Raw genomic sequence first — 25,164 nt, 5'->3', positions numbered from 1 at the left:
TTGTTGGTTTCCTGTGAGTGAGATGTGATGTTAGCTCAGTGTGACTTCTGAGGGAAGATCAATCAGTGATCAATAGCAGATCAATCAGTGTCCTCTCTTTAAACCCTCTCTGATCTGATCGGACACTAACGGCCATGAAATGAATAAAAAGAAGCAGCAGATTATCAACTGAAGATGAAAGAGCAGAAGGAACGACAGCTCCTGAACAGTTCCATATTTACACATTTGAATATCAAGAAAGGCTCAAAATGAGCTCAACTGTTCAAAAGTTAAACATCATATTACATCTTACAACTTATTATAATTCAGTATTCAGTTCTGAGGGACTTCAAAAGTCTGTTTATCTTAAAAAAATATACTTGATGTTTCTTTATTCGTACTTAAATGGCTAAAAGTCAGTTCACACAATATATTTGGTAAAACTTTATTTTATGGGTCTGATCATTTCATCCTAGAAAGCTCGAACGAGTCATTTGTAATTTATTGTTGGAAATTTAAATCTCATATATATTGAATTGTATTCTTGCCTGTTTTGTCCAGAAGACTTTGTTATGGTAACAATGAATTACCTTTATTTTTACTTAATTAATTGAATTACATTTATAAGTTTTAAAATTGTTACTCTTGTACAGTAATAATGTCATAAAGTTTAATACACTAGCTAATACATAGCTTAGCTAGCAGGCTAACATATTAAACAGCTTCTCATCAAACACTGAATTGTCATTAAACTCGATTATTGTCCACCAGGTGACTTTAAACAGAAATGAGACAATTTAAATCCATTATTTTCTCAGTGTGTTGTTGCCTACATGCTGCACAGTGACTGTAGACTCATGACACGTTCTTATAGTTCACTTTTTATTTGTCACGTCAACAAGAATTACAGTGAAGCAGTCGTTGGCTATGAACATGCCCCCTCCAACAGTGATCAGACAACATGTACAAAGAAAATCACAAGTGAGAAATCAAAGACAAAGACATAACATAGGAAAACAAATATACATATATATATATATATATATATGTATATATATATATATGTATATATATAGTATGTTGCAGCGTCTTGTTTAATCTCACAGCTGAATTTGTCCTGCAGGGTCACAGTTTCTTCTCTCAGCATGAATCAGCAAAATGTCATGAAGCTCCAGACTGAGCCGGAGTCCAGACACACCCCCCCCCCTCTCTGTCAGTGTCTCCCCCCTCTCTGTCTCCCCCTCTGTCTCTCAGTACCCCCCCCTCTGTCTCCCCCTCTGTCTCAGTGCCCCCCCTCCCTCTCTCTGTCAGTGTCTCTCTCCCCTCTCTCTGTCAGTGTCTCCCCCCTCTCTGTCTCCCCCTCTGTCTCTCAGTACCCCCCCTCCCTCTCTCTGTCAGTACCCCCCCCTCTCTGTCAGTGTCTCCCCCCTCCCTCTCTGTCTCCCCCCGTCTCTCAGTGTCTCCCCCCTCTCTCCCTCTCTCCCCCCTCTCTGTCTCCCCCTCTATCTCTCAGTGCCCCCCCTCTCCCTCTCTCTGTCAGTGTCTCCCCCCCTCTCTGTCTCCCCCTCTGTCTGTCAGTACCCCCCCTCTCTGTCAGTGTCTCTCTCCCCCTCTCTCTCCCTCTCTCTGTCAGTGTCTCTCTCCCCCTCCCTCTCTCTGTCAGTGTCTCCCCACCTCTTTGTCTCCCCCCTCTGTCTCTCAGTACCCCCCCTCTCTGTCAGTGTCTCTCCCCTCTCTCTCCCTCTCTCTGTCAGTGTCTCTCGCCCCCTCTCTCCCTCTCTCTGTCAGTGTCTCTCTCCCCCCCTCTCTCCCTCTTTCTCTGTCAGTGTCTCTTCCCCCTCTCTCTCCCTCTCTCTGTCAGTACCCCCCCCTCTCTGTCAGTGTCTCTCTCCCCCTCTCTCTCCCCCTCTCTGTCAGTGTCTCTCCCCCCCTCTCTCCCTCTTTCTCTGTCAGTGTCTCTCCCCCTCTCTCTCCCTCTCTCTGTCAGTGTCTCTTCCCCCTCTCTCTCCCTCTCTCTGTCAGTACCCCCCCCTCTCTGTCAGTGTCTCTCTCCCCCCCTCTCTCCCTCTCTCTGTCAGTGTCTCTCTCCCCCCCTCTCTCCCTCTTTCTCTGTCAGTGTCTCTCCCCCCTCTCTCTCCCTCTCTCTGTCAGTACCCCCCCCTCTCTGTCAGTGTCTCTCTCCCCCTCTCTCTCCCCCTCTCTGTCAGTGTCTCTCCCCCCCTCTCTCCCTCTTTCTCTGTCAGTGTCTCTCCCCACTCTCTCTCCCTCTCTCTGTCAGTGTCTCTCCCCCCTCTCTCCCTCTCTCTGTCAGTACCCCCCCTCTCTGTCAGTGTCTCTTCCCCCTCTCTCCCCTCTCTCTGTCAGTACCCCCCCCCTCTCTGTCAGTGTCTCTCTCCCCCTCTCTCCCCTCTCTCTGTCAGTACCCCCCCCCTCTCTGTCAGTGTCTCTCCCCCTCTCTCTCCCTCTCTCTGTCAGTGTCTCTCCCCCCTCTCTCCCCTCTCTCCCTCTCTCTGTCAGTGTCTCTCCCCCCTCTCTCCCCCCTCTCTCCCCCTCTCTGTCAGTGTCTCTCTCCCCCTCTCTCTCCCTCTCTCTGTCAGTGTCTCTCCCCCCTCTCTCCCCTCTCTCTGTCAGTACCCCCCCCCCCCCCCCGTGCTGTGGCTGATTTGTAGGCACAGCTGGAGTTCACTCGCAGGGTCTTGTGGACGGGCTTCAGTTCTCCGCTCGCTCTGCCTTTTGCCGACTCCTCATTTCTCCTTCCATGTCCGCTCACTGCTTCGGCTGGGTTTCAATACTGTGTCTCGTCTGCACTGCGTTCAGGACACATAACTGGCTTTCGGCTGGGTCTCAACACTCAACACTGGCTGGGTGTCAGTACTACAGAGTCACTTGCCTCCCGCTGTGTCTTTGTGATGAGTCACTGGTCAGTCGGGCAGACGACACTGAAGCTGCTGCTTCAAGGCGTCGAGTCAAACTGCCACGTGATTAATGATGTCCGCTGCTTCGAATATCTCCGGTGCTTCAGAAGGTGTTAACGCTCCACATATTGTGGAGATGAACCCAGGAAAGAGATGATCAGAACATTAAAGTCCTGAGTGTTTGAATGATGAACTTCTCACATTACGTTGTCACTCATATGAAATGTCGTAAACACAGTGGCCCAAACTACAGCAACTGATATTTATGCTATTAGGACAAAACATTTTTGAATCATTCTATTGTAGAATATTAAATAATCAATCTGAACAAGAGTATTATAGAGTAAACTACCTGTAGCCTTCTGGGACTTTCATTGCACACAAATCTGACTGAAACGATGAAATCAACAAAGTGTTGTATCAGAGCTTTTGCCCCGCGTTAAGTTTCCACTATAACTTCTGCACGAACCAGCAGGTGTCGCCGTGCTCTCAGTCTTCAATGCCCTGAAGCTGAAAATCTTTTCTCCACGCAAACAGAAAGAAGAGCAGCAGCTCTGTGAGGCTGAACTTCAGCGCAGCGGTGCTTTGAGCTAAATGCTAACTAGCAGTAAACACAGAGTCCAGCTGAGGCTGATGAACGTCATCAGCTCTGCAGGTATTTGGTCATAAACCAAAGTGTCGGACACGTGAACATGTTGACCTGATGGTGGCGCTAGATGCAGAGTTATGACAGTTCATCCTGAGGGGACCATGAAGGTCTGAACCACATCTCATCACAGTCGTTTCAGTCGACAGAGCGACATCACGTCCGTAAAAAGCTTCGTTAGGCTCCGTCCGTCCATCACTGAACTGTTTCAGGTTGTCTTCAGACATAAAGGAGGAGGAGAGCTGATGATGTTATCTGTAACCCAGCGATGACCTGAGCCCTGAGAGAGACACAGAGAGGGAAGAACATTAAGAGTAATAATCATCATTTATTGATACGGATCAGTCGGTAAAAGAGAGAAGAGTTCACATCAGCTGATCCAGATCTCAGCGAGGAAGAAGAAGACTATCCTGGTCTTTAACTTGTGAATGAACCGTCTCCTGAACTGAAGACTCTCTCTGGGTCTCTGCTCGATGTCTGACTCGCTGCCGCACAAATCAGGGGAGTTTGTAAAATGTCGCCTCTCGCGGAGTTGAATTGTTTTCAAAAGGAATTACAGGACGACGCCACGGTTGTCTTTCACTTCATCTGTTTCCACAGCAGTAGAAGTAGAAGAGTAACCACTCTCTTCCCTAAATTATCAAAATGTTGTCGCTGAGTGACAACATTCAGCCCCCCCCCCCCCCAGGGATGTGACCTCTCCTTGCTCCTTCTCTTCCTCTACACAGACGACTGCTCCTCAGGGAACACTTCCATTAAACTCCTGTTCAACCTCTGAAGTTTGCAGGCGACACAACAATCATCGGCCTCCTCCCAGACGGTGACGACGTGCAGACGGGAGGACAACCGGACCGAAGAACCGGAGCTTTCCATCAGACTCATGAAGAAATAACTCAGCCACCTGGTGTCACAACACTTCCTGAGAAATAACACTGCAATACTGAAGCACCTTGTTCATTGTATTCATGGCAGGTACACAGCAACACTTAGTTTACCACATGGAACGACTTCATATCCATGTTGTCTTTGTTTAGCTCCATCTCTGTATTTGTATACTTCTTTAAATTTGTTCTCTGTGTGTAAGTATATATATATATACCTTCTGTGTTGTTTTATTTAGTAAATGAAAACTAAAACTGAAGTATCTGCTCTGACAGGCGCTGAGATGGTGGGGGCCATCTTCAGCTGAAACCGGCTGCCAAGTTGCTTTAAATTCTTCCATTTTGACGGCTGAGCTCGTTGAACACGCCCACCTTCCACCTGAACCTCACGTAGCAGACGATTTCACGAGTGCTGAACCTGCAGACCGACTGCGTGTCTGTCAGGCCACTTCCACAACAATGAGCCGGGTTGAATATTCACAGCTGAGGTTCGGCTGCAGCTCGTTGGTCCGACCAGCAGGAGGCGCTGCAGACAGCAGAGCAGACAGACGGCTGCTGGGGGCGTTATGTAACGTCTCTGTCCTGTCTCTCATTCTCTTTTATCTTCTCATGGACTTGTCTTTCATTCAGCCTCTCTGTCTCTCTCTCTCTCTGTCACTCCTAACACCTGTTTAATATCAGAATATAATATGATTTAAAAAATAACGGGAAGACGTTCAACTCCCGACTCTTTGTCTGACACACACACACACACACACACACAGATACTCTAGACAGCCATCAGACAACTGTCCGACCTTCACTGCTCTCCATAGCCCACAGGAGACACACCACACACACATTGTCTGCCTAAACACACACAGGAAAATCCATTCACACACACTCGCGCCGCCTCCCTCCTGCCGTGCTGTTCGCCACCTGAGGCGAAGTCTTTCTCTGAATAATGTGATCTCTCTTCAGGCGCGCTTGATTTAACTCAACTCTGCAGGATTTTTCTTCCTGCAAAGAGCTGCGATCTGCCGGCCTTTACCGCTTCCGATGAATCAAAAGCGCCCCCAGGTTTCTGCTGAGGTGAAGGCTGAACTCTGTTTCTACCAGGAGAGACAAAAAGGCGATGGGACTAATGTGATCTGGACTCTTTTTTTTGGACTCTGTCTGCTCAAATAGCACATACAGACAAGCTGTTATTAACTATCAGATTTTAAAGTATAAGGCTGGTGTTATTGCTCTCAGCTTCAAGCCCATTGAAAAGAAAAGAAAACGCTCACAAATATATTTAGATTTTTTAAAAAAAAGGCTCAATAATGTCCTCAAACAGCTGCTCACTGTAGTTTTTGTCAAACATTTTTCAAACAGGAGGAAACAGTGCTTTTGTTAGGGACTACTTTCAGCAGCGGATGAATCCACATGTGGAGTATTTGTGGCAGCAGGACAGTGTGTGTGGGACTGAGTCTAGATAAACTACAGTGTGTGTGTTGGTGGTGATGATGATGAAGGTTTTATATTCTCAAGAAGCTGGAGCTCCTCAGTGGACTCGTCCTCTCAGTGAGTCCCCAGAGCGGTTCGGTCCAAAAGCACCTTGTGTTTCAGCTGGTTTACAGTTTGCTTAGTTTTCTTCCAGCGTGATGTCTGCGCCTTGCTACATCACCTAAATGTTCGACTCTGGTGGGACTCGAACCCACAACCTTTGAATCACTTCTCCAGAGCTTCACTAGAAGTCCAACGCGCTATCCATTGCGCCACAGAGCCACTTGTCTTCAAGTTTTAGACATTAAACAGTAAAGCTTGCGTAACGGCCTCTTGTCTCTCTCTCTCTCTCTGGGCCACTAGATAGATAGCAAATGTTAAGATAAGGATTATCTTAAAATTAATGAGATATTAATTAATAGAGGTTTATTTGGCAGCATATCAGCCATGGTGACTGCAGCTTCAGTTCTCCACATTCTCCATCTGACATGAAGACAACAAAACATCACCGTTGTTGTGTTGTACTCACCTGACATTGATGTACAAGGTGTCACAGAAACACGGCCTGTTGAATAACTGCAGACTCTGGTGGGATTTGAACCCACAACCTTTGAATCACTTCTCTTGTGCCAACTGTATAACATGTGGTACTGTTTCTTTATACTTTCAAATGTTCCACACAAAGTTAAAAACATGTGGCTCTGTGGCGCAATGGACAGCGCGTTGGACTTCTAGTTAAACACGGGAGAAGTGATTCAAAGGTTGTGGGTTCGAGTCCCACCAGAGTCGTCTTCAAAGGCTCCATGCAGTTAGTTTAACAAATCACTGTAAGACAGAATACCTGGAGGTGTTACACCTAAAGTCTGGCTTTACACCAGACACTGCTGTAGAAATACAAAACACAGCTGTTGTTCTCTTTCAACCGTTAAATGCTGATTGTTTTTTATTCACCGGCTGGTTTGTAAGGAAATAATAATTAGAAAAATTATGGCCAGCAAAAGTATACAAATACTTTAGTTTGATATACTTTGTACTCGAATCACATTTTTCACAAAAGGCTGCAGGAAACATGTTGCACCCCCCATACTACAAAATGGACTGCACACACACACACACACACACACACACACACACACACACACACACACACACACACACATTGACCTCCTCATCTTTCCGCCTCGATGCCCAAACAGCCTTTTGTTCTCTAAACTGACCAATGACACGACCATTGTCCGTCTGTCAGCCAATCACAGCTCCTATTGTGACACAAACCAGCCAATCAGAGCACCGTATGTACACCCAAATCGACCAATCAGCTGGCAGTACCCCTTACTATCTTTTTGCCACGCCCACCCACACACGCTCACACTCACTCACACTCACCCTGCATAATTGAACCCTCCTCCCTTCACTCTTTCTTTTGTTTAAATGTACACGAGCTGCACGCTGTGTAAGCTGTGTGTGTGTGTGTGTGTGTGTGTGTGTGTGTGTGTGTGTGTGTGTGTGTGTGTGTGACCTTTACAGCTACAACAGTTCTGACCTTTTAATGGCAGTGAGTGGGAGCGTGAGCCACTTTTATCTGACATACTAAGAAGAGAGAAATGACAAAAAGGGTCAAATGTTCTGTGTTTGTTGTCCTTGTTGACAACAGGTGACATTTTCTTCTATTTTCACCAAACAGGCATTATCTTGAAAGTGAAACAAGCAAGCAAAACCCCAAACCCCACTTGACTTTTTGGACCAAATAGTCCCAAGGAGTAAGCAGACACAGGAAGTACAGGTTCACAAGTATACAGGACTACTTGGTCTTCTTTCCGCCACACAAGCTTTATTGTTTAATGCCTGAGACACGTCATGTGACCCGGAGGTGACATGTGGCTCTGTGGCTCAACGGACAGCGCGTTTGACTTCCAGTTAAAGAGGGTGTGTGACATATTAAAGTCAGTACAAACCAAAGGATTTAGGTCTGAATCAGGTCTAACTAGACTCCAGACTGCAGCGCTAGCTTTGAGCTTCAACACCTGATGTCCAGTTTTGCTCCAGACTTTTAGGAATTTCCAGTACAAGTGAAAACTCTTAGCGTGGAGAGTCTACTGGGCCCTTTCCAAACCAGGAACCTGTCTTGCTTCCAAGGTTTAGCTCAGCCAATAGTATCACCTCTGCCTCCAGAGCAGACTGTGATGCTAATGCTATCATAGGCTCTTCCCCCCCCGAGCCTCAGTGGTCTTAGCTCAGTGAACCATGCAGAATGCCTTCGCTGAAGCCAAGAGATGCATCTGTCAGCAGACTGCCATCAGCTAATCCTCTGCAGCTCCACAATGACTCCAAAGCATCTACTCACCATCTGAGAAGTGCTTCTGTTTAGCTCAATAACTGCTTAAACCCAATCCACTGAATTAAGCCACTGAGGGGGCAAAGAGAGCCCCTACACCAGGAGTGTGCCCACTTAGCTCTTTAGCTACTTACACCCAAGTGAGGTTAACCAGCCGTTGAAAACACCACATGCACCATCTTATGAGCCGTTGTATATCTGTAAGCCATCTTAGAAACACTTCTGACTGTGAAGAAATATGTCCCTAATATGTCCCTAATATGTCCCTAATATTTCCCTAATATGTCCCTGGGCAAAGAGAGCAAACAACTAACTAACTTTTACCTTCTTGTAGATGCAAAAGTAAACTTTCTAGAGACCTGTGAGGACTCGGGACGGTTACAGGTTCTTTATGTGCCCCACAAAGAAGCATCCAGCTGTGGCACTTTGGCAGCAGCACTGCAGACCTGCAGCTATTTAAGATGTTTGCACTTCGACATTATTTGGTGGGAATCTTAGAGCTTTTCACTGCGTTCAAATCATTTGACAGGTGTGAACAAGGTGAGACTTGTGTTCACCAATGCAATGCAAAAACACGTTCAAAGAAAGGTCCTTTTGGCCATTTCCCATGTAAATTGTTGTGCAAACCGTGTTTGGCGTGACAGCAGTCATGATTTAGGGTTTGGTACTGCTGCCACTATCACACCTGAGTTTCATTCCACATAGAGAAAGACATCATTTGAGGGACAAAGACAGATGTTTCCTGAGCCATGTCCACAGTAAAAGCTCTAAGGTTAACATACTGGCAGATTTTCGTAATGGAAGTCCTTCTAATTAACTCTTTCAACAATTCATTTAGACTTTATTAGCTGTTAAGCCAAAATCTGAGAATCTGAAACGAGCTCGTCAAACACAGTCAGACAGAATTCCTTTGAGATTCATGAATTATTATCAGCACCAGCTGAAAGTGAGCCAGACAGACGGGGGGGGGGGGGGGGGGGGGGGTCATCAGCTCAGTGGATTCTTAAAGCTGCACTTGGCAAGATGTTTTTGTAAACAGCTGTTTGGGGCCAAAAAGTGAGCGTTGCTGTCGGTTTGGAGTCGGGTGGAAGATGTGATCCACACAGGAAGTGACCGATACCTGCTGAGGTTTCCAGTAAACAGCAGGGAGCCGGAGAACTGGCCCCTCCAGCTTTGATTGGGATGTTCTGTGGATCTTTACGTTTTTCAGTGACCAGTGAGTTTAAAAATGTCCCCGCCGGAACACAAAGACTTCCACATGACCGGTGGAAGTGATGAGCTGAGCAGCCGTCGACCTAAATTAACCGGCTCCTTGGCTCGTGCTCGGTGTTAAATTCCCTCTTTACTCGTAGCCATAAATACGGCTCATTGTCTCGGTGTGATTGTGTCGGCGGAGCTCCGTTCATCGTGGCTGTAAATAGCCTCAGAACCAGTGTCTTATGTAATTTCCTGCTAAACCTCTTTTTGAAATACGGCGCTTACGTAACTGTCCTACAACACCAGGCCTCATTTACATAATTGCATAGAGATAAAGTCACTGCAATGTATGGCAGAGTGTGTGTGAGCTCATTTAAATATATGCAAATGAGCCACACGTGTACACGCACACATATAAAAACCAGGCAGTGATTTGTTGTTGTGTCTGTCGTGTGTTTTATATGTGTGCAACCGTGTGTGTGTGTGTAGATGTGTATGTAGTCGTGTACAAATGTTGAGCAGCCAAACTTTGTTTAAAAAGTTGTAGTTCTGCAGCAGGGAGGTCATTCCTCAGTCTGCTTTAAGAAGCTTTAACATCCAAACTTCAAACTTTCAGTCAGCTGCTTTCTCTCTGATCCCTTCAGGCCTCGTACCTGTTACCATCATCCCTGCGGCGGGTCGCTCTCAGTCTCAGGTCTCTTGTGATGTATGAACAAATAAAAGATTAAATGTCATTTTGTAAATAAAGAAATCATGCGAGCTGCAGAAAACAGGTGATTTGAATTGTTTATTATAAATTATAAAATATATAATTAATATACAGTTGTTGAGGGTGACATGTTTTGGCGTCTCATGTCAACTAACATATGTGGCTCTGTGGCGCAATGGACAGCGCGTTGGACTTCTAGTTAAGCTCAGGAGAAGTGATTCAAAGGTTGTGGGTTCGAGTCCCACCAGAGTCGAGTCTTTAGCTGGCAGGGTGCTCACCTGCAAGATAACTGTAAACCAGCTGAGCAGCAACACTGAAGACGTTGACACCCCCAACTTGAACTCGACCTACGACACAAGTGATTCAAAGGTCGTGGGTTTGAATCCCACCAGAGTGGGTCTGTATAAGTTGGCCAGCTGTCCCAGTTGAGATCCCAAATATGTCAGATGTTTCACACGTGCAGTTTGTAACGCAGACGCTCTCTTTTGAAATGTGTGCCGAAACAACCCTGATGACCTCACTATGACATCATCGGGGCTGTTTCCTGTGGGTCTTTAAGGTCTGCAGGGACTGAACACAAGTCAATACAACATACAGTAACACATATTTGTGTGTGTGTGTCATTTATTTTATTTTAATTGGTGCAAATAAGTAAAACTCATCATAACTCAGATACATGACTGATGTAACTGTAGATAACTGTATATAAACGTCAACTCATCCAAGTCCTGTGGAGGAGAAAGACGCCCTTTCGTTTACATTTGGATGACTGATTGCACATTTCCAGGATGTATCTGTCACACAATGACACCACAAGTGTCATAAGTATCAAGTATATATAAGGTCTAGTGTTTTATATTGTGTTAATAAGATAAACCACAAGACCAAGTCTCGTGCCTCCAGCTGGTGAAACACAGCAGCTCAGCCTGTCGCAGGAAGAGAAGCTCAGGTGTAAATAATAACACTAACGATGGCCGCTCCGCTTTCAGGGTTAACACCGCGCTCATGTTGTCGTATTTATTCAGTGAATTTGGGAGTTCAGCAGCCCGGGAGAAGTCACGTTCCACAGTGAAAAGAATCCAGTATCCTGTGCTTTTAGACTCAGGATATTTAAATATGGTTAACTCCTCTGGCTGCTCCTAAATCCTGGTTCAAGACCGCAGGTATCAGGGCCCCTCGGCTCCTGAATTTGAGGATGTGATGCTTGCAGTATTGTTGTTGGCATCTTTTAAATGGCTCTTCAAAATCTACCTTTAAAAATTTATTTTATTCGTTTTTTTGTTTTATTTTTTTCAATTCTAATATATGTGTAAAATTATGTGTTTTACTTGTTAACTTATTTTATTGCGGTGTATTTCAGTCTGTTTGATTTTAATTATTTTGTACTTTAAATGAACTGATTTGATAAATAGTCCTGAAATGTTTAAATTTGGAAATCAGCTTGTAACTTTGTTTTGAAAGGTCTGAAGGTTAATAATTACTGCTGTTACAGGAAGTGCATTATGAAGATGTGTGTGAGCTGTGTTTTCTAATTAAAGATCAATCCACAGCTTTACAGTTCTCAGATGGATGGTGGAGTTTTATGTGTTTATGGTTTCATGACCTAAAGTAGGCCAGCAGGGCCGCGTCCCATTCTGAATCACCTCCACTTCTCTGTGTCCTTCACCAGTGCCTGTGGACATACAAACAGTTTGAATGGTCATTAAACGATAGAAAATGAACACAGTAAGTAAGTAAGTGAAATGAAAGTTATTTAAGGTGTGAAAGTCCTCTTTAGTTTGTGTAAGGAGGTGACGTAGGACACATCGCTTCAAAATGGGACGCACGTAAAAGCGCCGAGCCACTGGAGCGTCACGCACGCAGGTGTGTGTGTGTAAGAGAGAGAGGGGGGGGGCAGGTTCAGAGGGGGCGTGGCTTGTGAACTACCTGCAGCAGGTGGGTTCGGGTTACCCGCCGCCCTGCAGTCGGTACGTTGTTTTCCTGCAGCAGACTGAAGATGTCTCACCTCCGCACACTTTAACCTCTCAGCTCTCATCAGCCGAATCCTCACCTCAATCACCGGAAGTGTTCTTTTCCCTCCAAGTCGGACGTGTTTTACTTTTCCACGTTTCCTGAAATGAGTTCATCCGCCAGCCGGTGAGTCAGTCATCATACCGACGTTCACCGCCTCTTTACCGGCTTTACAAACACTTTCACCTTCCTCTGAGATTGTTTGTGTGTGTGTGTGTGTGTGTGTGTGTGTGTGTGTGTGTGTGTGTGTGTGTGTGTGTGTGTGTTATTTGAGCTGTTTGCATGAAAAGAAGTTTTAAATGTCACTTGAACCGAAACTCCCATTCTGTTCCTGTTATTTTAAGCACATGCTGTTTTCAGGAAGCATGCAGTCTGATGTGAGACTGTGAGGGTGGTGATTTAGACTCTGTACACTTCAGGAACCGGTTTCTTGTACCTTGACTGCTCGTGTGTGTGCGTGCGTGTGTGTGCGTGCGTGTATTACTCATATTGTGGGGACATGAATCTGTGGACTTCAGAATCAGAATCAGAAATACAATTTGGCTTTCTTTTGGAGACAGAAGGCACGTCACCTTAACGTAAATCATTAAATATTAGGGTGAAGACTTTGTCTAAGGTTAGGGCTGGGATTAGGCTCAAGTTTAGGCAGGTTTATGGTTAGGATAAGTCTCCAGGAAATGAATGTAAATCAATGTAATGTCCTCTGAAGTGATGGAAACAGACTGTGTGTGTGTGTATCCAGTGTCCTGTGTGCCCTCGGGATAGGAGTTTAGAGAGGTGTGTGTGTGTGTGTTTGTGTGTGTTTGGTGTGCACGTGTCGCTCTGTTGCCATGGTTACAGTGGCAGGTATGGTGCAGATAGAAGAGGAGTCACTTCAAATGTTTAATCTTTGTTGTTGTATTTAATGAATGCTGTCAGCTTCACCGCCTCTCTCAGCTGAACTCAGAGTAAAGAGGTGAGTTATCGGTATTTATCGGTGTCTATTAGTTGATATGAGGCCACGTTTCTCCAAGTTGTGAACTCTAAGAAAGGTGTGTTTGTTATGTCACACACGTGATGCTTTTTTCAGGTCGTCCAACGGCCAAAACATAAAAAACACCAGACATGGAGACGCATGCTTTTTGATTGATGCACTGGTTCAGGTTGACACGTTATTGATCCACCTGGAGGGGTGGGGGTGTGACCTGTCAGTTGAGACAGGTATTGTCCTTCTGCTTGGACTCTAAACTGTGATGTCTTTGAATCCAAACATTACACAGCTTCATGAAGCTGCAGTGCATTTCCTTTAGCTGTTCACTCCCACAGGTATTATGTTACAGGTCCAAACCGGCTCGGTGTCTTCATCCACCTCATCACACAAACAAGCCCCCCCCCCCCCCCACAGATGTTTCTGGCCCGTTGCTGCTGTGGCTGGAACAACCGCCGTGTTGGTGTTCTGGAGGAATGTGTCGCTGTGGTGAAACGGTCTCTCCACCCAGAGAGACACTTAGACCTGTGTGGACTGATCCTCTGCCACACCTGAACTGAAGAAACAACTACACCTGTCTGTCTCAAACACCCTGATCAACATCAAGAACGTGCAGCACTGTTCACGTGTTCAGGGTTTCGTCACGAACCCTAACCCTTAACGTAATGTCAGTGATGTTTTTCTGTCTGATACGTACTTTACCACAATGTTGTTGTTCAAGTCCTCAGATTATACTTCATTCATGCCCTCTTATTTTTTCTATGTCTGGAGAGACTTTAGGGGTTTTCCCATTCACTTCAGTGAAGTTGAAGCCGTGCCTTGTGGACATCAGAGGAACTGCGGCTTGATTCACAATGCTTTAAACCGTCAGGGGCCCTGGTTCATTTGTGCTGACTCAAACTAACTAACACACAGAAAACCTGGCGCAGGTTAGTGTCCCTGTGCAGGTGCTGGGTGGTTTCTGGGGTCTGGTAATGTGTTAGAACCGGTTCATCTGACACAGTGGCCTCTGTGTGTCCTGCTTGGACTCTGGGTGGAGGGTTACTGAAACCTGAATGGTGTCACGGAGCTCAGGTGAAGCTTTTACACTGTAACTGTGTCACATATCACATGACTGGCTGCAGTTTCACTACAGCCTGCGGTGCTGAGCGGTGACCTGAGCTGTGCTGGATGTTTACAGACCTGTTTGACCCCATTCCCACCCGAAACCACGATGATGTTCTTGTTGTTTCTAATGCTTTATTTCCTCTGAGGTGCTTCGTGTGATGACCGGAGCCTGACGTCCGGCGCAAAGACGAGCAGCTTTTTATCGAATGATTAATCGATCGGTCAGCTAATCATTTCAGCTGCAGTCATAATGAGCCCTGCGACTAACCTGCTTGAACAATAGCGAATAGTACAGGTGTGGGAGGAAGAGGAAGGACAGACGAAGAGCTGAGTGTGCAGCAACAGAGACGAGAGAAGATGAAAAGCGATGGAGTGAGTTAAAGAGAAAGCAGAGCAGCTTCTGAGTTGATACGAGTGATTTTTAAAGGCGTTAATGTGTTTTATTCGTGTTTGTGAGGCTGCCGGGCTTCATTATGACTCAGATTACCTTCATTATGTCCCGAGGCTCCGCCCCCCCTCCCGTGGCGGCAATCAGCACCGACTCTTTGCTAGCTAACATCTGCAGGCTAATGTCCCCTCTGACGGCCATAACAACACATAATGTTATTACACCATTAAATAGCCTGCTTCCTTCAGCTTTATGGCTGCTGTTACCTGCAGCACACTCTGTTAGCCTGCTTCCACCGCAGGGCCAAGCAGGGCCAAGCAGGGCCGAGCAGGGCCAAACAGGGCAGGGCCGAACAGGGCCGAGCAGGGCCGAGCAGGGCCGAGCAGGGCCAAGCAGGGCCAAGCAGGGCCAAACAGGGCCAGTTCGGTTTCCTCTGCAAGGTTTGATGACATGTTTATGCTGAAAACAGCACTAAAGAGCCAAAGACTGGCTTAGTCTAGTTTCTAGTGTGCAGTACAACAGAGCCAGATAGAAGTGGAGCCAAACAAGGCCATCACCAAGGCCAACCTGGTTTCTGGTATAAAAGGGGTCAAACTGAGCTGGCCTGGTTTCTGTTACAGGGCCAGCGTTATCAACACAGAGCTCATCAGCACTTAGGCTGAAACAGGGCTATCATAGTTTCCACTGAAGAGTCAAAGGAGGGTCAGCAGGCCGGGCATGGCTCCCACTGGGCCCAACAGGTCTAACCTGGTTCCACTGTAAAGTCAAGAAACTAGGGCAGGAGGTTCCTGGATCAACTGGGTTTCTGAATGCAGCTAAAGAAGGTTAGCCTGCTCTCTAGTGTGCAGCAGGGACCACATGGATGTAACAATAAGCTATCCTGGTCTGGTTTCTACTGTACCATCTAATCGAACCAGACCGGTACAAACAAGACTTCCACCGTCTCTGGAGCGGTTGTGGTTTTGCTCCTGGGCACCAGCAGGGCAGAATTTCCTCCTGGACTGTTTGTTTCACATAAAAGCAAATAAATTTCTCTTGAGTGAAACAGACATTTTCTTTTCAGCGCTTTTATCAACAACATCTGTCTTTATTTGTCCCTCGCAGTGGATTCACAGTCGGTCATCTCACACAGGCAACATCGAAAACCTTCTCAAAATCATGAAACGCAGACGAGTAACGGTTGTCTTGGCGAATCTGCACGAGCTGCTGTGTTTAAATAGAATATAATGTTTAGGTGTGACAGACCAGGTCAACGATACCTTTTACCTGCAGTGGAAAACGTGAGTGGCTGATTATGGCTCCGGTCGCAGTGAGCGAACCCTCCCCAGGCGAGGGACCCTGACTCGTCCCTGCCCTCTGAAACTTGACTCAGAATGATTATTGGGAAACAAATCGATCCAGATTGTGTACTTGCTGTTTTGGGTTGTTCTTAAAGTCACGAGACCCAGCAGGCTTTAATGTTTTTGTAGCTGAAAGGTTTATTTTGAGAGAATGAAATCTACCCCCCCCCCCTCCTGGTTTCCTGTCTTCATGTGGAGAAGATCAGGTGCTCCTCCTCTGACTGTAACTGTATGAAGATTTGGGGTCCCCCCCTCCTGCACAGTTTATTTGAACTACCTTTTAAAGCAACTTGATACACAACAATTTGTTGTAGTGTTTGAGTTCATCGTGTGTCGCTGGAGACCTGCTGTCTCCTCACGTTGTTTATACTTGTTCTAAAAGTTCAAAGACTTGAGCTGGATCTTAGAGCTGAAGGTCAGGGGTTCATCCTCCGGGGAGCAGGAATGGGCTCGGGACGTGTCACGATGGCGTCATCCTGCTGTTCTGCAGGTGACGCAGCAATAAAACCACTAATGGTAGTTAAAGAAGATGAATCTGTCCTCCACTCTCTGGCTTTAAGTCGGCGTCCTCTTCTCTCAGTGTCTGTGATCCTCTCTGCTTATCCCAAACACTTTCTCCTTTCAGGACGTATAATTCACGGCACTCTGCTGCCTCGTGACGCCACTTCCAGCTTAGTTAGTTTAACATTCAAATCTCCGGAGAAACGTAGACGTATTTGGGTCATGAGATTAAGATCTGTGCAGTAAAAAGGCTCCTCTGACACCTTTTAGAAATTTCAAAGTCCCGTTCAGCCTGAAACCAAATTTGACATAATCACTGAGCTTGGAATTATAAAGTCATATCTGTCTGATATGCTTTTATAAATTAACACTTGAAAATGTTAAACTGTGTTTTTTTTCTATGCTGTTGTGGTGTTTTAAGAATAATTTGGGGTTTTAAAGTTTTAGAAAGTAAGTTTGGTATTTTAAGGTCACAACACCTCAGAGTATTTAAACATGACGAATACATTCACCAAGTTAACAACTCACTGGCCTGTAATATAATTATTGTGATTTATAAAGTGATGAAGAGTGTGTTTATCAGTCTGTGAGCTCCATTAAAGGTGTTTCTTAGAATCAACACATCATTGGCTCTTTAGTTAAGAATAGAGCAGACGATCGGCCTCGAGTGGCCTCCACATCTGCATGAAAACAGTGCATGTGGCACCTTTTTAAATTAAGAACAGAGCACGAGTCTGATAATCAGACTGAGCTGTAAGTTTGTTTCATTCATTATTCAGTTTGACATCATGTTCATGTCTCCTCTTTGGGATGGAGCTACATCAGTACAGAAACTAAGCAGTTCCTTTTCCTGTCGATGAACAAACGAATGTCATGTCTGTGAAGTCGCAGAAGTCAAAATGTTCTCCCAACGTTTTTCAATTGGGTTGCAACAATATCTGCCGTTTCAATACAAAAGATCTTTTTCTAAATGTCACCAAAAGCTTCTGTTGCCTGAATCCTGAGTGCAGGACCCTCAGGGTGCCGGTCCTCTCCACCCCGACGTGGACAACGTCCCTGCGACTCCTGTGTGGCACAAGAACGACGTCGATTCTAAACTTAATCCAGACAATAATTCTGTTTCCCTGCAAACAGATGAGCAGCATAGAAACGTCATTTCTTGGAGACGGGGTGGATCGACTGTTTTTCTGGTTCCTTCATTACCTTCAGTCCCACACCACACATACGAGCACCACATGTGGATTAATCCGCCACTGGAAATAGTCCCCCACACATGCACTGTTTCCTCCTGTTTGTTTGTGAGCAGCTGTTTGAGGAAATGACTGAACCTTTTTAAACATGAAACTTTAACTTCTGGAGGAGCCAGTGGGCTCCGGTCTGAGAGCTACCAATCAGAAAGGATCCTATTGAGAGACGGACTGACGTTGGTTTTGGTCTCTTCGTGGGATTTGTCGACAACAATAAAACTATAGAATATCACTGATTCGTATGATGTCAGCAGTATTGTGTCTCTCTCTCCCCCTGTGGCTCCAGGACTCGACTTTCTTTCTGTCACTTATTTTAGGGATGATTTGTAAACTATCCACCCTCCAGAAATTCTCACCGTCTCCTTTTCCACCTCCTCTTCTACTTGATGAGATAGTTGAGATCAGGTGTCTTTCATCCCTCCTTCCTCTCTGTCTCTCTGTCTCTCTGTCTGTCTGTCTGTCTGTCTGTCTCTGAGGAGGACAGAAAGGCTGTTTGTTCCCTGCCTGTCTCCTTTTGTCCAGATGAGACAATACACTGACTCTGGGGGCAGGGAGGAGGAGGAGGAGGAGGAACTTGTTAGGGGAGGAGGAGGAAGAGGATGTGTTGGAGGGACAAGGACAGACAAAAGTGAGATTAGGAAAAATATATCGAATGGAACAAACGTCCACAGCATGTGTCTTCACTATCTTCCCGCTAAAACTCCACGACTGTAATTCAACAGGAATGAAAAGCTGCTTTCAGAGTGCCGGCAGGTTTCATTTAGTTGTTTGGTAAAATTGCATTTCATCCCCAAAAAGTAAGAAATTGATTATTTTATTTCATGTTGGGCAAAGAAAAAGAAGTGTGCACTGTACGACAGCACCTGTCGGGGGGGGGGGGGGGGGCTGCTCTCTGCTGCACACTTGGCTGTGTTTGTGTGTGAGTCCTCACAAGGTTAGAAAGAAGAGAGTGATGTGAGGACACGGGCTCCGCGCTGTAAAAGAGTTGTTTATTCTTGAGACTGCACTCAGGATTAGGTTTAAATTGAAGTGGGATTAAAGGTAAACTCACCTTTAGTACAGCCTGGAGGGCTGTTTGATTTGAGTTCAGATGATCTCCTGCCGTCTGTATGTTGTGAAGCTGGTGGGCAGAATGAATGAATAAAGACGTCATTTTACTTTAATGGTGGATTTTGATGTCGGCGGTGAGCGCGCTGAGTCAGCAGAACAACACGCACAGTACTGTAAGCAGACATGTTACATATCACACAAGAGACGGTATCGATAACACACCTGTGTTCTTTCTCTCGGAGTCTGATTCTGACATCAGTCCTGCAGATAAAGACGTGACAGTGTGACAGTGAGTGTAGCTGAGCTGCTGACAGCACAGTGACGCTGTAATAGAGTCGTGTGAACGCTGCAGTTACACTGCTGGATGTGAGAGCAAAGATTCTTTCCTGTAGGCTTGAAACTGTAACTACAACTTGTTCCAGGTGGCCTCTGCGCTGTATTGGATAGTAATGAAGGTGTTGAGACAGTGGGACCTCTGTGGAGCTGATCTCTGTATTCTGACAGAGTGTGAAGCAGAACCTCCAAGCAAATAAAACTGTCCACTTTAGCTCCAACACAGATGTCATCATGAATTTCCTCTCCCTCGGCTTAGCTAAACATGAGCCAATACACAACGTAAGCTTTTCTTGATTCATGTGTGTTTTAAGGTAGTTTCAGGTTTCCAAGTGTCCACAGAGACATGCTTTCTTCTTCTGGCTGCATGCCAACCGTAGTGGACGTAGCCACCGTGACGTGGTTTACCGTTTTGAAGCCTTTGGAAGTTTGGCATTTTGGCCGTCACCATCCTGTTTTTTTGGAACCAGAAGTGACCATATTTGGAGGAGAGGGTGGAGCTGAGGATCTGCCAACCTGAGGACACTATGCACACCTGCCTGTACCTGCAGCCTGCCTGCACCTGGCTCCTGGCCACGCCGTGACAAGTAGCTGCTAACAAAAGTTAGCTTGTAAATGTATGTATGTAGAGTGTCAAGGCAGCCCCGCCTTAAAGCAGACCCTGCTTTATCGTCTATTTGACTCTAAATAGAACATAATTTACTAAACAAGCATCACGCTGTATTGAAGAAGACTTGAAACTAGCGACTGAGACCAGAAACTCATCAGGAAAATGTTCACTGAGGTCATAAATCAAGTGAGAAGTCGGGTCATTTTCTCATAGACTTCTATACAATCTGCAACCAGTGGAGTCGCCCCCTGCTGGCCATGAGAAAGAATGCAGGTTTAAGGCACTTGAGCACTGGCTTCACCTTTCAGACCTGGAGGTTGGTGCTTGAACACTTTTGTTCTTTCTGTCTGCATCCTCCAGCTGGTTAACACTGTCGGCACAACAGAAGTGAGCGGCCGTGAAAGTTTAGGTTTCAGGTCTGTGTGTGTTCTCAGCTGAGGAGCAGAGGGGATGATTAACTTTGCCTCGGGACGCAGACGTTATTTTAATCAGTCTTGGTTCTAATAGTCTTAACTTCCTCTCACCTTCATCGCCTCCTCAGCTGAATATCACTTTCCCTCTCGAGCAGCCTCGCTCTAATAGGAGCCATTCGTCTCTTCGGCTCGCCGCTGAAACTTCAGGGAGTGATGCGTTTCAGCGCTTCGTTCCAGCATTCTCCAAACTGCACCCGCTGACCTGCAGTGCTTCTCTCCACATACGCAGTGTGCCGGATGCCAGTTTGATTAGAGTTTTCCAAAAGTTAAGTAGTATTACCTGCCGGTTACACAAGCAGCAGTGTGTACAGGGAACAGATTCCTTTTACTTCCTGAAAACAGTTCATTTAATGCTGGTTTCATCCTGCAGCATCAGGCGGAAATACAGCTGCATGTTTGACATGTGAAAACCTACTTGGCAATAAACCGGATTCTGACTCCGATTGTTCATCAACAATGCGTCTACGAAACAAGACAGAGGTGGTTTTGTTGATGTTGTAAATCTGTCAGGGAGTAATGAACAGTGAGGAGCGTCAGGCTGCACACCTCCAGCTCCTCAGCAGCACAACCAACCTGCTGCATGCACATCAGTCACCTCCTACGCAGCGTATACTCATCGCATTCATTTTTAATGTCCCTCCTCTGCTCCCCATTCACTGCCAGAAGCTGAATTAACTCCAGACACATCCACAGTGGGGAATATCATCACGCTGTCACACTGTGAACTCGCCTTCTTTCACCTTCACAGCTGAATATCGTCCCGTTTATACTGCAGACCTTACAGCTTAAATCCACCTCTGACCGCCAAGCTAATGAAGCCGGGTATAAACTAAGCTCCGCCCCGCTTTCTGTCTCAGGATACGGACATTATTTAAATGAGTCTAAGCCGAGTCTTCGGAGTCTAACTTCCCATCTTTTCCTCTCGCCCTCAGCTCCATATCACCATCAGGTCTAACAAAAGTCATTTTCTTAATCTTAATAACATGAATTCACCTCCGTTCCTGCTTCAGTACAATGCACGGCAGAGGAGATGATATCCTCCTCATCTCAGCAGGGATGAGTCTTAATAGAGAGGATGAGCTGCCTCCTCTCATTCCCTCACGCTGGTCTGTCTGGCTGCTTCTGGCTTCCTGCAACATACCCTGCAAAAGATCTCCTCTCCTGATAAGATTTCTTGAAAGCATCATTAAAATCAGGCCGCTGCCAAAAACTGACCTTTTAAAAGTGTTGGAAACTAAATTCCTTCAGTTAAAGCAGAAGGACGGAGGATCTGCTACACCTGTTGGAGGGCTTTGTCGCTTCAACCTAACCAGATGTCATTTCGGGGCACTTGCTGAAGAAGTGGGCCTGATTTTTAGATTTTCTCCAGATTCCTGCTGCTTCAGACTACTTCATAGGTTTTCAGTTTGTTCTATTGTGCACATTGTAATAATCCCATATTTTTAAATCCTATATATTGTTCTCCTCCTTCTCCCTCGATGCATGACTGTCCTGTCAGGTGTTTAGCTGTCGAGGAGACGGGAGATAAGAAGAGCGAGTGAAGTTACGCTGTTGAGACTCGGCCGGCTGTTTGTCCCGCCAGACGTTTGTTGGAGGCGTCAAAGTCACAGAGGTCAATGACTGATCTGACACACACACACACACACACACACACACACACACAGGAAGCTGTCGGGTAATCATATTGGATGATGATGAAGCGTCAATCATCACAGCCAATCAGACTTTGCTGCCGGCTCGTTTGTCCAATACGATCGCAGCTTCTTTTTTTTTCTGTCTGGCTCAGCTGGTGATGTCTGTGACATCATCGGTGATGTCATCAATAATGTCAGGTATCAGACTCGTCCGTCCGTCCGTCTGAGTGAAGTGTTTGGTTAAAGGCTTACTGAGACCGACTGTGTGAGACAGAGATGCCGTGTCTCTCCATAAAAACGACAAAGCAAGAGACAAACGGCTTCTCGGCTTCTGTGACAAGATGCTGAAATATAAACTAATATCTGTGATGATTGTGATGATTGTGATGATTGTGAAATGTAGTTGTGATTCAGAACTAACTGTGTGTGACCTGTGCAGTGTGTTTGTTGTGGCTGTAACAGGAAGCATCCTTTAAGACACAATGAACTTCTCTAATATTTGAATGTGTGAATATTTGTAATCCTGCTTTAATTCAGCTGATGCAAATTAAGCTGTGTGTGTGTGTGTGTGTGTGTGTGTGTGTGTGTGTGTGTGTGTGTGTGTGTGTGTTCATCCCAGTCTCTGCCTCATATTCAAATCTTGCCGACTCATGGAAAACTACCAGACAGACCTGTTGTTGTTCTGCACAAATTCAGAGCAATAGGAATCAAACTGATACCACTCTCATGTCTGTTCATTAAATATGAAGCAACCAGCTAGCCTAGCTTAGCATAAAGACTGGAAACAGGGGGAAACGGCTAAATATTCACCTATGTAGCATGTTAACCCCCCCCCCAATGTTCATGTACTTTCCAAATTCTTCACAGAACCATAAAGAGTTCACGACCTCAGTGTGTTTAATACTGGCTGCTACAGAGAGAAGTGAGGAGTCAAAGGCAGATATGGAATCAGTGAAAAATCAGGTCTATCATCGTCATTTAGCTGTGTGTGTGTGTGTGTGTGTGTGTGTGTGTGTGTGTGTGTGTGTGTGTGTGTGTGTGTGTGTGTGTGTGTGTGTGTGTGTTGTTCAGCCCTGAGCAGCTGGTGACTCATCAACAGATGAAGATGCTCTCTGTCTCTCTGTCTCTCTGTCTCTCTCTCTCTCTGTCTCTGTCTCTCTCTGTGTCTCTGTCTCTGTCTCTCTCTGTGTCTCTGTCTGTCTCTCTCTCTCTCTCTGTCTGTCTCTGTCTCTGTCTCTCTCTGTCTCTCTCTCTCTCTCTCTCTCTCTGTGTCTCTGTCTGTGTCTCTGTCTCTGTCTCTCTCTCTCTGTGTCTCTCTGTCTCTCTCTCTGTCTCTGTCTCTGTCTCTGTCTCTGTCTCGCTGTTATTCGGCCTCACCGTCTGTGTCTGTGTTAGCTTCAGCAGGGACAGTCTTACTGACGCGATGACTTGATGAATGATGACTGGAGGTCATCGGGTGGACACCAGGTTTCACGTCCTGCAGCCTGCATGTCATTCGGTTAAGGCTGCTGACCACATTAAGGGTTAGAATGTGTGACATGCACACATTTGTACTTCTAAACTTGTGAGGACCCTCAGTGACAAATAACAACCCCCCCCCCCCAATTCTAACCTCCAACCTTGACCTTGATGGAAACATGATCCTGAGAGTAAAGTTAACCCTAAAACCGCATCAAAAACCTGATAATGAAGGTGAACGACGAAATGGTAAAGTCATGCTGGGACTGACATGATACTACGGATGTCAATATTTTTGACTAGTTGGAGGCTGGTGAAGTACTTCAGCTACAGCCCCCCCTACATGATACAGACACACACAGGCTGTGAATCCACACACACACTGATGCAGACAGACAGTGAGGAGGATCTATGTGGCCTCTCAAGGATGTGGATCTCATAACTCTACTATTACACCAAACACACACACACACACACACACACACACACACACACACACACACAGTCCACAGGTGGGAGTTTGGAGGATGAGGCCTTGGCCTGATCAGCCTCCTGTGGGGTGGGAGGAAGCGCTTGATTTATGAGTCTGGGAGGCTGGAAGTTCTCAGGTGGATACACACACACACACACACACACACACACACACACACACACACACACACACACACACACACACACACACACACACACAGGGAGAGGAAATGCGTCATTAAAAAGGTGATGAACATGAAGTCATATACAGAATGGAAGATGGACAAAGGGAGGAAGGAAGAAGGGAAGGATGTAGGGAAGGAAACATGGAAGTTTTGTGTTCATTAAACGTGAACTTGGACTCGAGGTTCACTGAACTGTGCGACCAGGAGCTGCTGCGCTCTCTCCATGAGACGCTTACAGATTACACTGTGTGGATTTACCTCAGTCTTCTAGTGAGACATCAGATTGTTGGCATCTCTCTGGTCAGTGTCGGCTGCTGCTGCTGCTGCTGTGAAATAAAAAGCCAGTTTAGCGTCTACAGAGGACCAAAAAGATGTGTTTTCAACTTGAGCCAGTTCAGAGACTGAGCCTGTGTGTCTGACTGTGTGATCAGCTGCTGCGTCTGTAAATCAGGAGATAATTACACACAGAGTGCTAACTTAATGAGAGGTGCAGCGTACGTTTGTCCTTCTTTTCATGTAAATCTGCCCTCAGTGTTGTTTCAGTCTGTATTCATTCAGAACAGGTGTGTGTGTGTGTGTGTGTGTGTGTGTGTCTCTTTGCTCGGAGGATTTAGGATTTGTAAGCTTTCCTTCACTTCTCTCCTCAAACATGTTTAAGTCGGCTTGTTAAAACGTTGACCTCCTCCTACGTCCACTTGGGTGGAACAGCTGGTCCCTTTTTATTTTAGCATGTGTGCACATTTTTATCTGCGAGACTATCAATGTTCATTTCACTTTCATCCAATAACATCCAACTGTTTGTCTCTTTATTGAAGTATTGAACTGTGTATTGAGAACTTTGTCTGCAGAGAATGAAAGTCCACCTCGACATCTGCCGAAGCTGCTAAAGGCTGATACAAAAAAAAAAGAAATAAATAAATCACGGGAAAACCTTCAACCCTTACGTCCACTTTTCAAGACCTATTAACATCCAAACAAGTCGACGAGGCTGTTCCATTTCAACAGAGCGTCTTATTTGATCTAAATCAGGACAGAATTGGTGTCTCCCTCCTCAGTGTCTGCTGGTCACTTGTCCTTGAAAAGGGACAGAAATTGTAATAAAATGATTAAATATAAATGGGATGGGGAGTATTATTTCCGTAAATGGCAACTAATTTATCCTATGTTGCTCCTCAACAGGTAAAGGTCACCTGATGTCAGGATGCCCGGATTCCCAGCAGACCTGCCCCCTCCAGAGCGCCATGGTGATGCCATCCCCACC

General features: G+C 45.9%; 3 non-coding genes across 3 annotated transcripts; 2 read left to right on the top strand and 1 right to left on the bottom strand.

The window, feature by feature from the left end:
- Positions 1 to 6,078: 6,078 nt before the first annotated feature.
- On the bottom strand, positions 6,079 to 6,170 carry trnar-ucu (transfer RNA arginine (anticodon UCU)). Its single transcript is given in 2 exon segments — positions 6,079 to 6,114; positions 6,134 to 6,170. It is a non-coding gene; the product is annotated as a tRNA-Arg (tRNA).
- A 415-nt stretch (positions 6,171 to 6,585) lies between these two features.
- trnar-ucu (transfer RNA arginine (anticodon UCU)) lies at positions 6,586 to 6,677 on the top strand. The gene is given in 2 exon segments: positions 6,586 to 6,622; positions 6,642 to 6,677. It is a non-coding gene; the product is annotated as a tRNA-Arg (tRNA).
- A 3,613-nt stretch (positions 6,678 to 10,290) lies between these two features.
- Positions 10,291 to 10,382, top strand: trnar-ucu (transfer RNA arginine (anticodon UCU)). Its single transcript is given in 2 exon segments — positions 10,291 to 10,327; positions 10,347 to 10,382. It is a non-coding gene; the product is annotated as a tRNA-Arg (tRNA).
- The last annotated feature ends 14,782 nt before the right edge of the window (positions 10,383 to 25,164 follow it).

This window comes from Enoplosus armatus, chromosome 5 (assembly GCF_043641665.1).
Source record: "Enoplosus armatus isolate fEnoArm2 chromosome 5, fEnoArm2.hap1, whole genome shotgun sequence".
Lineage (NCBI taxonomy): Eukaryota > Metazoa > Chordata > Actinopteri > Centrarchiformes > Enoplosidae > Enoplosus > Enoplosus armatus.
The sequence above is the reverse complement of the archived record's forward strand: the minus strand, read 5'-3'. Positions and strand labels throughout refer to the sequence as shown.